The sequence below is a fragment of the Lucilia sericata genome, unplaced genomic scaffold, assembly GCF_015586225.1.
Source record: "Lucilia sericata isolate MDLA Ls3-8-SP2 unplaced genomic scaffold, ASM1558622v1 Contig000375F_arrow, whole genome shotgun sequence".
In the NCBI taxonomy this organism is placed as follows: Eukaryota; Metazoa; Arthropoda; class Insecta; order Diptera; family Calliphoridae; genus Lucilia; species Lucilia sericata.
Genome location: NW_023994394.1, coordinates 204,567 through 218,313, shown reverse-complemented (window position 1 = coordinate 218,313; position 13,747 = coordinate 204,567). Strand labels below are relative to the sequence as shown.

The following is a 13,747-nucleotide window of genomic DNA, read 5'->3' as shown; positions in this document are numbered from 1 at the left end:
CATGATGAATTAAATATTTTTTTACAAATCATTAACAAAAAGTCATGACACATACTGTGTTAGCAACTGTTAAATTAAACAAAAGTCAACTAATATATATTTTGCTAAGGGGTTTTAAAAAATAATATTTTTTTATATGTAACCATGACTTTACAAATTTAGAACTTAAATCAAATAAATTGTCCCACATTTTGTTTTATAACTATAATTTAACCTAATTTCTTTTTTTGGAGGTCAAAGTTTATTTAAGCTTTAATTTAAAAGCTAGACAAATTAAAATAGCTTTAGAGAAAAAACTTTCATTTTTAATAAATCACAATTTGTTTTCGGTTTTTGTTAATTTTGCGTCACTTGTTTCTTAAAACTTTTATACGGGTTTAAAGCTTCTTGTTAGCAAATTAATTATAATTATTTATTTGTATTTGTATTTTTGGTGTTTTAATTTTTTAATTATTATCATTCGTTAATTGTGATATATTTTTTTGTTTTTGTTAAAGAAATTACTGCTGGTTTTTTTATGGGATCATAATAATCATAATCATCTTCGTCATTTAAAAACCAGCATATTTTTTAGTTTCCTTTTTTTTAATATTTTTTAACAAATGTTTTAATAATTTCTAAAAATAAATAAATTTTTATTCTATGACACGTACATATCCATATAAAATAAACAAATTTAATAAACTTGCAAGTTTGTTTTTATTGCAAATCTGTGTCCGAAAACCAATTAAGAGATTATACATCATTTAATTTGGTTTTTACTGTGTATACTAAAGTTAGTACTTTAATTAAACAAAAAACTATAATTTTAGTTGTTTGTTTTTTAAGTTTAAACTTTAAAAGAGCTGTTAAATTTTTATGCTATACTTGTACCGGTAGATATGGGTCATTTAACCTTGTTTTTTTCCTACATCTTCTTTAAAACACTAATTTCAAATGAATGTTTTCCTAAGATAAAAACAATTTAATACAAATTTAAAATGAGTACACAAATTATAAAATTTACCAAAAAATCAACCCGTGACCAGCAGAAACTATTTTAATTGTTGTTTAAACTTAATTTTATAATGAATTTCTTTGCAATTTTTTAACATTGTTTTTTTGTTTAACAGCAGGATTTATCAAGATCTGTAATTTACATCAATAATATAAACATTTAGGTGAAAAATAACAAATTTACAGGTCATGGTTAATGATACTAATATACAAAAGTGAAAAAAAAAAAAATATGCAGGGGTTCTCATATACCAATTCCATTTCCCTATAGTCCATAGAGTACGAATATATTTTTAGTTTTCCCCGATCACTTCGTTAACTTACTTTTTAAGAGCAAAAGATGTGAAAAAACGCTATTTTTGAATTTTTCATTTTAAATCATGATTAACCCGTCGACGACTATTGGTTCCTGTTAGCGATTCTGTACTAGGGTATAGTCTAGTATACATTCTGGAAAAGAGTCTGAACTATAGTCTAGACAATAGTTTGGGCTATAGTCTGGACAATAATTTAGATTATAATCTGGATTATAGTCTATAGTGTGGGCTACAGTCTAGTCTATAGTCTATAGTCTGGGCTATAGTTTAGTCTATTGTGTGGGCTGAAGTCTAGTCTATAGTCTAGTCTATAGTCTGGGCTACAGTCTAATCTATAGTCTGGGCTATAGTCTAGTCTATAGTCCGGGCTGTAGTCTAGTCTATAGTCTGGGCTATAGTCTATTCTATAGTCTGGGCTATAGTCTAGTCTATAGTCTGGGCTATAGTCTGGGCTGTAGTCTGGGATGTAGTCTAGTCTAGGCTATAGTCTGGGCTGTAGTCTAGTCTATAGTCTGGGCTGTAGTCTAGTCTATAGTCTGGGCTATAGTCTAGACTATATTCTGGGCTATAGTCTAGACAATATTCTGGGCTATAGCCTAGACTATATTCTGGGCTGTACTCTAGACTATATTCCGGGTTATAGTCTAGTCTATATTCTGGGCTATAGTCTAGACTGTATTCTGGGTTATAGTCTAGTCTATAGTCTGGGCTATAGTCTAGTCTAAAGTCTGGGCTATAGTCTAGTCTATAGTCTGGGCTATAGTCTAGGCTATAGTCTGGGCTATAGTCCAGTCTATAGTCTGGGCTATAGTCCAGTGTATAGTCTGGGCTATAGTCTAGTCTATATTCTGGGCTATAGTCTAATCTATATTCTGGGTTATAGTCTAGTCTATAGTCTGGGCTATAGTGTAGTCTATAGTCTAGACTATAGTATATATATATATATATATATATATATATATATATATATATATATATATATATATATTTTTTTTTTTTTTTAAGCTTGAGCTATTGTCTAAACTATAGTGTAGTGTAGATTCTACACTATAGATCAGACTATACACTACTTTATAGACTAGACTAGTTCAGAGCATAGACTAGACTTTCATTCAGACTATAGTCTAGTCTTCAGTCCGGCCTATAGTCTACAATATAGTCAAGACTAATATTTAGTTTGAATTTTGTCTAATCTTTATTCCGTGATATGTATAGTGATATAGTATAGTCTATAATCTAGCCTAGTCTACAGTCTTTTCTATAGTTATAGTCCATAGTCTTCACTATAGTCTACTCCTTTGTCTGGACTATAGCCTAGTCTATAGTCTGGAATATAGTCAATGCTATAGTCTATACTATCCTATAGTCTGAACCATAGTCTATCCTATAGTGTGAATTAAAGTCTTACCTATACTCTGAACTATGGCCTAGTCTATAGTCTAAAATATTATATAGTCTATAGTCTGAAATATTATCTAATCTATAGTCTAAACTATAGTCTAGTCAATAGTCTGGCCTATAGTCTAGTCTATAGTTTGGCCTATAGTCTAGTCTATAGTTTGGCCTATAGTCTAGTCTCTTCCAACCTATAGTCTAGTCAATAGTAAAGACTAATATTTGGCCTGGACTGTAGTCTAATATTTAGTCTGAGCTATAGTCTAGTCTATAGTCTGAACTATAATCTAGTCTATAATCTTTTTATAGTATAGTCTACAGTCTTTAGTCTACAGTCTGGACTATAATCTATTCTATAGTCTGAACTATGGTCTAGTCTTTAGTCTGAACTATAGTCTATCTATAGCCTGAACTATAATCTAGTGTATAGTCTAATCTATAGCCTATTCTATAGTCTGCACTATAGTCAATTCTATACTCTAGACTTTACTCTAGTCTAAAGTCTGAACTATAGTCTAATTAATAATCTGGACTGTATTCTATTCTATAGTCTAATTTCGAATTTACTGACTGTAGGTAAGTCTACAGTTTGGACTATAGTCTATAGCTTGGACTGTGGTCTATTCCTTAGTGTAATATCGTATGTACTGAATCAGATTATAAGTAAAAAATCTAATTTTTAAAAAACAAGGTTTAAGTAAAAAGAAAATTAAGAAACGTCGAATTTTTAGTGAAAAAATGTTTGTGAAAAATGGAATTTTTCATGAGATATCGAATTTTTTGTAAAAAAGCTAATTATTAGTAAAAATCCGAAATTTTAAAGTAAAATTGTATTTTCAGTAAAAAATTTAATTTTTAGTGAAAAATCGAATTTTTAGTAAAAAATCGAATTTTTAGTAAAAAATTAAATTTTTAGTGAAAAATTAAATTTTTAGTGAAAAATTAAATTTTTAGTGAAAAATTAAATTTTTTATTAAAAATCTAATTTTTTGTGAAAAATTTAATTTTTAGTGAAAAATTTAATTTTTAGTGAAAAATTAAATTTTTAGTGAAAAATCCAATTTTTAGTGAAAAATCCAATTTTTATTGAAAATTAAAATTTTTAGTGAAAGATCTAATTTTTATTGAAAATTAAAATTTTTATTGAAGATTAAAACTTTTAGTGAAAAATCTAATTTTTTGCAAAAATCTAATTTCTAGTATAAATCGAATTTTTAGTACAAAATTACATTTTTAAATGAATAATCCAAACTTTGTAGTGAATATTTTTTATCAAAAAATCTTATATTTTTATAAAAAGTAAAAAAATAATAGAAACGAATCCACTTTTAGTGGAGTTTTAGAGAAATGTTTATTGTTAGAGAAAGAAACGAGCCTTTTCATTGCCTAAAATTAATCTCATATATCATTATTATTATAATTAGCAAAGCTTAAGCTAGATAATTTTTCCTATCATTATTCTATATCGGGTTTTTTGCATTTTTAATTTAAATAAAAATAACACATAAATTAAATAAAACCACTCACACAAGTTTTGAATGAATCGAAAACTTTTATCGTTGTGTTTTTTTTTTTACAATTGTCATGGCGATTAAATGAAAGAAATGGTTTTAATAAAAACCAAATCAAATTCAATTTAATGACTTATCAAACCGCAAATGAAGCTTTAGATGTTTCGGCAAACTAAATGAATTGAACTGGTGGACAACTAATTACACTAGGGAACAAAATTTTAAGTAAAATCTAAAACAAATTTTTGGGAATATGTTGAATTGTTAGGATGTTATTTAATTGTTGCCCGGTGTTATTTTGTGAAATTATTTTTAAAAATCTTATTTAATATTTTAAATAATTTTAAAAATAAACGCAAAAACTTCAAAACAAAAACATACAAAAAAGCATTTTTATGGTCAAGTCATCAAATATAGTTTTTATTTTATGTTTTTGTTATTTTTAACGGACAGACAAAACTGATTTAGATTATTTTAGCTGCTGCTGTTTTTTTTTTTTTTTTCTAAGCTTTTGTCTTTGACGTGCACTTTAAATAAGTATTATTGTTGGCCATAACTCTTAATCGTGACCAGCATCATGTGTATGATCAATATGAAAAAAAAAAAAAAACGAACAAAATTTTGGAAATATTTTTTTAAAAAAGATGTAGCATAGAAAAGTTAACTAAACAATAGCACAACAAATAACAAATAGTAAAAATAGTCATCAAGCATCCGGCATATAGCGGGACAAAGGTGTAACAGTGTTACACCTTTGTTATTTATTTTGTTACTTTGTTGTGGTTGCGGTTACCAATTGTCTTTTTTGGGTGGTTGAATAGAAAATGTTGCAATATCCTTAACTTGGAAATAATTGTTGAAAATAAAAGTGTTTTACAAAAATAATTACAGATTGATACAAATTTGATTAGTTGTTAGACATGCGTGAGTTTTAATCTGTTTTTTTTTTCTTTTCGTTTGCATTTATTTCAACACCTTCCAAAATTTAAACCCATTTTTACATTTGACACCTTACGGCAATTTAGAAAATTATATTTTTTTCATCGCCATTAAATTGAAACAAAATTGATTTCGCTTTTTTTTTTTTGACTCGCTTCAACTCATCATGCTTTAGTTAATTAGTTTTACATTGATTTTGATGTGTGTGATTATAAATCATAAATAATTAAGTGCGATCTATTAAAAATCATTAAATTATTTAGGTTTTTTTTCGTTTGGGAGGTCAAATTTTATTTGATTTTCAATATTTGATTTGGTCGTTTAATTGGCTACTTAATTTGATAAATTTAGAGCAATTGCTTAATATATTTTAGTTTTGAATAATTCCTTTTTGTATGACAAAAATCAAATAGAAAGCAAATATGAGCTTTTAATTAATCACAGAAATAATTGATTTTGTGTGATAGATTTCGAATCAGTATCACAACTCGAACAGTGGGGTAAAAATGGACTATAGTTTAGTTTATTGCTTAGTCCATAGTTTTGTCTGCAGTCTAGTTTAAAGTCTGCATTATAGTCTAGTTTATAATATGTATTTAAGTCTCTAGTAGAGAAGACTATAGACTAGACTAAAGTGTGGACTAAACTATAGTCTAGTCCACACTATGGTATAGACTAGACCATAGACTAGACTATAGACTAGACTATAGACTACACTAAAGACTACACCATAGACTAGGCTATAGACTAGACCAAACACTATGGTATAGACTAGACCATAGACTAGACTATAGACTCGACTATGCACTAGACTATAGTCCAGACTATGCACTAAACTATAGTCCAGACTATAGACTAGACTATAGTCAAGATTACAGACTAGGATATAGACTAGACTATAGACTAGACTATAGACTAGACTATAGACTAGACTATAGACTAGACTATAGACTAGACTATAGACTAGACAATACACTAGACTATAGAATAGACTATAGAGTAGACTATAGCCTAGACTATAGACTAGACTGTAGCCTAGACTATAGACTAGACTATAGCCTAGACTATAGACTAGACTATAGGCCAGACTATAGGCTAGACTATAGACTAGACTATAGACTAGACTATAGACTAAGCTATAGACTAGACCATAGACTAGGATATAGTCCAGACTATGGACTAGACTATAATCCGTACTAGACTATAGTAGAGATGGTAGACTTGACTATAGTCCAGACTGTAGACTTGACCATAGATTAGACCATAGTCCAGACTATAGACTAGACTATAGACTTGACTATAGTCCAGCCTATAGACAAGACTATAAACTACACTATAGTCCAAACTATAAACTAGGTAATAGTCCAGACACTAGACTAAGCAATAGTCCAGACTATATACTAGACTGAAGTATAGTCTAAACTTAAATCAAGTCTATAGTCTAGGTTGCATTATGGACAATAGACTAGTCTATAGTCTGAACTATAGTCTAGCCTCTAGTCTAGTCCGTACTGCAGTCCATAGCCTAGTCAATAGTCTAGTCTATAGTATATTACATAGTCTAGTTAATGATCTAGTCTAGTCCATTGTCTATCTATAGTCTAGTCCATTGACTACTCCATAATCTAGTCCACAGTCTAGCCCATAGTCTAGTCCATAATCTAATCCATAGTATATTCCATAGTCTGATCCATAGTCTAGTCAATGGTCTAGACCATAATATAAACATAGTCCATAGTCTAATCCATTGTCTAATACATTGTGTAGTCCATAGTCTAGTCATAGTCTGAGATAAAGACTTTAGCCTATAGTCTACACTCTTGCCTTGTTTTGTTACACCAGGAACAGCCCTTAATATGTTTTTAACTGTTTCCAGCATTCCTTGTTACTCTGTTTACTTCTACGTAAAGGTGATTTCACCTTAATTTTAACTTTATTTTTTAATTTTAAAAATATAATAAATTTAGCTTTATAACAAAATAAAAAATATTGTTGCCTTTGGGGCCAATTTGCCACCGAACAAAATCTCACTTTCTTTGACTTTTTGAAACTCTAATAATGAAATGTTTTTATTTTAATTGAATTCAAAAAGGGGAGGTTACGAGTGTTGCAAAATTTAAATAAAACAAATTCTATAAAACTTATTGATTATCTAATAGAAATTCACTTTCTATGAAGCTATAGATATTTGAAAGTGTTGTTGGTTTTAATTAAATAAAAAAAAAACATTTTTAAGATACAAATTACAACGAAAAATTCTTTAACTATTAGGAGGCCTTTTGATAGCCTTTAAAAATTAGAAAACAGATGAGATATGGAAGATATTAAAGTCTACTCAGATATCAAAACAGATGTTATAAAAAAAACGTGTTTAAAGATTCTTGTTGTCTTTGGTAATTGGCATTAAAAATCGTATCAAAAATAAGTTATAAAATTTAATGATTATTTAAAAGAAATACAATTAATTTATATTTCTGCATAATTAATTAAAATCAATTGCCAAGCCCACTCTACGAATGATGCCCCTTAAACCGCTAATGATCTAACAAACAAAAGATTTGGAAAACGAACTATTATTATTTAATAAGACAGACAGACAGACGGACAGATAAACAAGTCATTAGATATTAACAATCTGTTTAATTTCAATTCCAAATGGTGGCAAAAATTAACGGGAATTCAATTTTATAAATTTTATTATCTTAAAAATACATTTTTATTGATGTTTCAGAAAACAATATAAATGACAATGCAATAGCAATAATTAATCTTATAAAAAAATTTATTATTTCATAATAATATAAAAATATTTATTTGCAAATATTTCGGAAGATATAATTTGTTCATATTTTGGTGAATTTTGATACATTACCGGATACAAGTAGTAATACATACAGGTTTGTTAACACAATAATTCTCCTGAGCACCCCCCTTTAAAAGATTCTGGTTGTTACCAGGAGCATCATCTAAAATTACTCATCACATTTTGACATTCAAAAAAAAAAAGTAATTTACTGTTATGGACTTGTCTAGATAGCTGTTGGCAAATTTATCATTATACTATTTCAAATTTAATGACAACTCAAATTATTTGCATACACAAAAATATTGACAAAAAAAATCCCAGAAATTCCACAAAAATAGAAATTCTAATTATCTAGGGAAAAATTAAATAATTAAAAACAACAAATTAGAAAAAACAACAACTAACACACTCTTACCTAGTACGTCAACAAAATTTTCGTACTAAAAATAACAAATTCAACACGTTATTTGTTCACAAGTTTAAAGATCATTAAATAAATATTTAATAAAGAAAATAATACGTAAATTTAAAAAAAAAAGTAATATTAGGATATACAACAGCAATTAAATATAAAAGTTAATACTAAAAATAAATATTAAACAAAAAATCTGATATAAAACAAATGTAAACAAAGTTGACTCATCTTACTTTCAATTGTTCAAAATTATTTCAATACTACGACCAGCAACAGCAGCAGAAGAATTGAATTAAGAACATTAATGTCACTGAATACACATGCAAACGTTAAAAAAAAAACACACACTGTTTACACTTAAAGAATTCAAATTATATTTAATTGCAATAACTTTTACGTATTTGTTTGTATAAATAATAGGGTGGTTCTCAAAAAATACTAATTTTCTCTCTATATTCTGCACTATACTTCTTATAGTCAGGACAAAATTCTTGTCTATAGCCAAGTATTTTGTATATTCCATAGTTAGGCCTAAAGTCTAGTCTATAGTCTGGACTATAATGTGGTCTACAGTATTGAATATTGTGTAGTCTAAAGACTGGACTACAGTCTAATCTAAAGATTGCACTATAGTCCATAGTGTGGATATCAGTCTAGCCTTTTGTCTGGACTATAGTTTTGTCTATAGTTTGAACTATAGTTTGGTATATAGAATGGACTATAGCCTGAACTATAGTCTGGCATACAGTCTAGTCTATAGTTTGACTATAGCCTAGTCTATAGTTTGACTATAGTCTAGTCTATAGTTTGACTATAGTCTAGTCTATAGTTTGACTATAGTCTAGTCTATAGTTTGAATATAGCCTGGACTATAGCCTAGTCTATAGTCTGGACTATAGCCTAGTCTATAGTCTGGTCTATAGTCTGGACTATAGTCTAGTCTATAGTCTGGACTATAGTCTAGTCTAGTCTATAGTCTGGACTATAGTCCAGTCTAGTTTATAGTCTGGACTATAGTCTAGTCTAGTCTATAGTCTGGACTATAGTCTAGTCTAGTCTATAGTCTGGACTATAGTCTAGTCTATGGTCTGGACTATAGTCTAGTCTATGGTCTGGACTATAGTCTAGTCTATTGTCTGGACTATAGTCTAGTCTATAGTCTTGACTATAGTCTAGTCTATAGTCTGGTATATAGTCTAGTCTATAGTCTTGACTATAGTCTAGTCTATAGTCTGGTATATAGTCTAGTCTATAGTCTGGTCTATAGTCTAGTCTATAGTCTGTACTATAGTCTAGTATATAGGACTAGTCTATGGACTATATAGTCTAGTCTATGGTCTGGACTATAGTCTAGTCTATAGTCTGGACTATAGTCTAGTCTATAGTCTGGGCTATAGTCTAGTCTATAGTCTGGGCTATAGTCTAGTCTATAGTCTGGACTATAGTTTAGTCTATAGTCTGGACTATAGTCTAGTCTATAGTCTGGACTATAGTCTAGTCTATAGTCTGGACTATAGTCTAGTCTATAGTCTGGACTATAGTCTAGTCTATAGTCTGGACTATAGTCTAGTCTATAGTCTGGACTATAGTCTAGTCAATAGTCTGGACTATAGTCTAGTCTATTGTCTGGACTATAGTCTAGTCTATTGTCTGGACTATAGTCTAGTCTATAGTCTTGACTATAGTCTAGTCTATAGTCTGGTATATAGTCTAGTCTATAGTCTGGTCTATAGTCTAGTCTATAGTCTGTACTATAGTCTAGTATATAGGACTAGTCTATGGACTGGTCTATGAACAGCGAATAGTTTAGTGCAGTATATAGTTTAGTAGAGTTTGACAACTCTAAGATTCCAAACAAATAAGACTGTCCTAATAATTACTTGCAGGATACGTCGTATATATCTATGATATTGTTGTTATTTACAAACAATTTGTTTTTAAATTTTTTTATTTTCATAAGTGCTTTGTTATTGCACTTTATCATTAGGTAAATCATACTTAAAATTATTTCAATTCCTTTAAGTCACTTTGTGTGTTTATATTTATTTAATTTTAAACAAAATAAATATTTGGAAACGGAACTGGGTTTTTAAAACTCAATCCACAGATTTGACTCAAAAATACTTAAAAGAACAATTTGTAACAAAAAAAAATTGGCGGGAAAGCGAAATTTGCTATAAAAAACCATATTTATTTAATTTTTATAACAAACAAATATTTTATATTGTTCACTTTTACAAAAAAAAAAAAATAAATAAACAATTAAAAGTTATAAACATTTCCTAAAAATAATCAGATAAAAACAAAAAAATAATAATAACACTGTCTCGCTGTCTATACCTCCAGGTTTTTTTTTACATATATAAGAAATTAGTAATTTTAGAATAAATAATTTGTATAGCCTACACCACTTCAGTGGGTTTGTGCTGATGTTTGTAACGCACAATAATATTGGTACTATACCCGCCTTAAAGTATAATAATCGGCTTAGAATCATTTTCTGAGTCGATTTAGCTATGTCCGTCCGTCCATGTAAACCTTCTAATCAAACTACAGGTCCATTTGTGAAGATAATTCATGATTTGGTGATCTTCTATTGTCTCAGTGACGAAGCCTATTGAAAATTGTTGTGATCGGTCCATTATTTCACCTAGCCCCCATACAACTAAACCCCCCAAAAGGACTTATAAACTAGAGGTACAATTAAACTTAAATGCTTTATTATGATCACGAAATCACATTTTATTTTTATAACTGGTGTAGGGTATTATATGGTCGGCCTCGCCCGACTATAACTTCTTACTTGTTTTTTTTATTAAAATTAAAAATTTGTATAAGTTTAGTATTAAGTACTTAAATACTTCGCAAGAGAAAGCATCAGAAAAACTAAATGAATGACGATGTAATAGTTTTGACATCAGCATGAGATGCAAAAATTAGCAGTCATTGGTTAATTAGTAGAAATACTAATAGTATTACTATTAAAACTTTGGAAAAAAAAAGTGTAACCTTGAGACGCAACAAAGGGGATTTTATTACTCAGCTACAATTTTTAGGGATTTCGAGACAAAAGAAATGTCATAGACTAGACCAGACTATAGGCTAAACTATAGTCTATACTATAGTCCAAACTATAGAAAAGACTATAGTTCAGACTATAGACCAGACTATAGATAATATTATAGTCTTGACTACAAGCTAAACTATAGCCCAAACTAGTATATGGTGCAGGCCACAGACTAGACTATAGTCTAGACCATAGAATAGACTATAGTCCACACTATTGACTAATTCAGACAAAGTAATAAACTATAGTAAAGACTATAGTCTAAACTATATTCCAGACTATATACTAAGCTATAGTTCAGATTCAAGACGAGACTATAGTCCAGACTATAGAAGAGAAATAAATTATAGTCCAAACTATAGACTACAATTCAGACTATGGACAAGACTAGTCTACAGTCCAGACTGTGGACTAGACTATTGTCCAGACTATAGACAAGACTATAGTTCACATTATAAACAAGGACATATTCCAGACTTTAGATTAGACTTTAGTCCAGACTATATTTTAGACTATAGACTAGAATACAGTCCAGACTACAGAATTGACTATAGTCTAGACTACAGACGAGACTGTAGGACAGACTCCGGATGAGACTATAGTACAGACTATAGACGTGACTATAGTCCAGACTATATACGAGACTATAGTCAAGACTATAGACAAGATTGACGAGACTATAGTCCAGACTATAGACGAGACTATAGTCCAGACTATCGACTAGGCTATAGTCGAGACTAAAGACCAGATTATAGATGAGACTTACGACTAGACTATAGGCCATACTATAGACGAGACTATAGACTAGACTATAGGCCACACTATAGACGAGACTATAGTCCAGACTACTGGCCAGACTATAGACTAGACTATAATCCATACTAAGGACTAGACTTTAATATAGACTGTACACTAGACTATAGACTAAAGTCCAGACTGTAGACTAGAATATACTTCAGACTTTATGCTAGACTATAGACTAGACAAACTATAAACTACATTATAGTCCAAACTATTTTAGACTAACCTATGTTCCAGACTATATTCTAGACAAGACTGTTGGCCAGCCTATAGACTAGACTATATAGGTGTTTCCTTATCATTATGTATAAACATCATAGTTTTGCCATTAGTGGCCTCACAAAGAAACATTTTTGAGAAAGTTTGTGTCTTAAGTCTTTTGTTTTTCACTTGGATATTTTCACTATAATTAAAAACAGTTCCCTATTTGGACATATTTGTAAAAAATTTAGCATTTTATCAATATTGTAATATTTTCCTTCTCTTATTTCACAAAAATTTCTAAAAATGTTTCACCGACAAAAACTAAAAATAGAACAAGTAATGCAATGCAATTCAATGAACGAAATTGAATGAATTCAAAAACATTTTTCCAACCAATAAACACCCCAATCAAAAAAATGATTATGTGTAGATTATATGTTTCGGTTTTCGTTTTGCCAAAATGCAAAATTGAGAAAGAGAAATAAAAACAAACAGAGAAAAGAGTTAAATATAAATGAGTTATTTTAAGTATAATAACACTAAGAGCAATAACATCATCTTCTCCTAGAACAGAGAACGTAGACGTTAACAGAACCGGCTACAGAGATTTGGAGAGACTAATGTAAACTTAATTTTATTACAAACAAGAAGAAAAAAATCTTAAAAAAAAACGTTAACGTTAGCGGCAAACGTTGGCAGATTTTGAGAAGTTAAAGAAAAAAGATAAACCGAGAAGAAACCTACAGCAAAAACACTTGTTTTGCAGACACTTTTTTAAGCAGCTGATGCGACGCTGCTGAATGCTGGACTAAAGAGGTGATGGGTTATAAGCAAAACAGCTTAAAGAAGAAACAATTTTGGTAGTAAAAAAAGAAGAGTTGAAAATTATTTGTGGATTTGTGCTGCCCAGCTGTAAAGATAAACGCTTATGTAGGAACGTAGACGTCAAGCAGCACCCACCAAAATGCGGCTGCATATAAAAGGCACAACTTTAGCACAAATAAACACAATCTATAAACAACTAGTGCGCGCGGACGTTGACTTAAGCGTTTTGGTGTTCAAAACTTTAATTTTTGATTAGATAAATCTAAAAAAACAAATTAAATCTAAATAAATAGGTAAAGAAAATTATTTAAACTAAAATATAAAAATTAAAATTTAATAAAAAAAGAAAAACATTTTTTATAAAAAAACACAAAGAACAGTGGTGCCAGAGTTATATAGTTAAGAAAAACTTTAAAGAACTGTGTTAACCAAAAAAAGTGTTTTATAAGAAATTAATTAACAAAAACAAAC

The 13,747-nt window shown here is 29.3% G+C and overlaps 1 protein-coding gene and 1 long non-coding RNA gene across 2 annotated transcripts in view; one reads left to right on the top strand and one right to left on the bottom strand.

Annotated features, from left to right (window-relative positions):
- Positions 1-13,747, bottom strand: part of LOC119604256 — a 137,530-nt gene that overhangs the window by 95,185 nt on the left and 28,598 nt on the right. The window lies entirely within an intron of this gene.
- LOC119604254 (inactive serine protease scarface) overlaps positions 13,454-13,747 on the top strand; it is a 52,900-nt gene continuing 52,606 nt past the window's right edge. The window contains exon 1 of the mRNA XM_037956753.1: positions 13,454-13,569. The gene's annotated coding sequence lies outside the window, so the exon portion shown is untranslated. The remainder of the gene's footprint in view (positions 13,570-13,747) is intronic.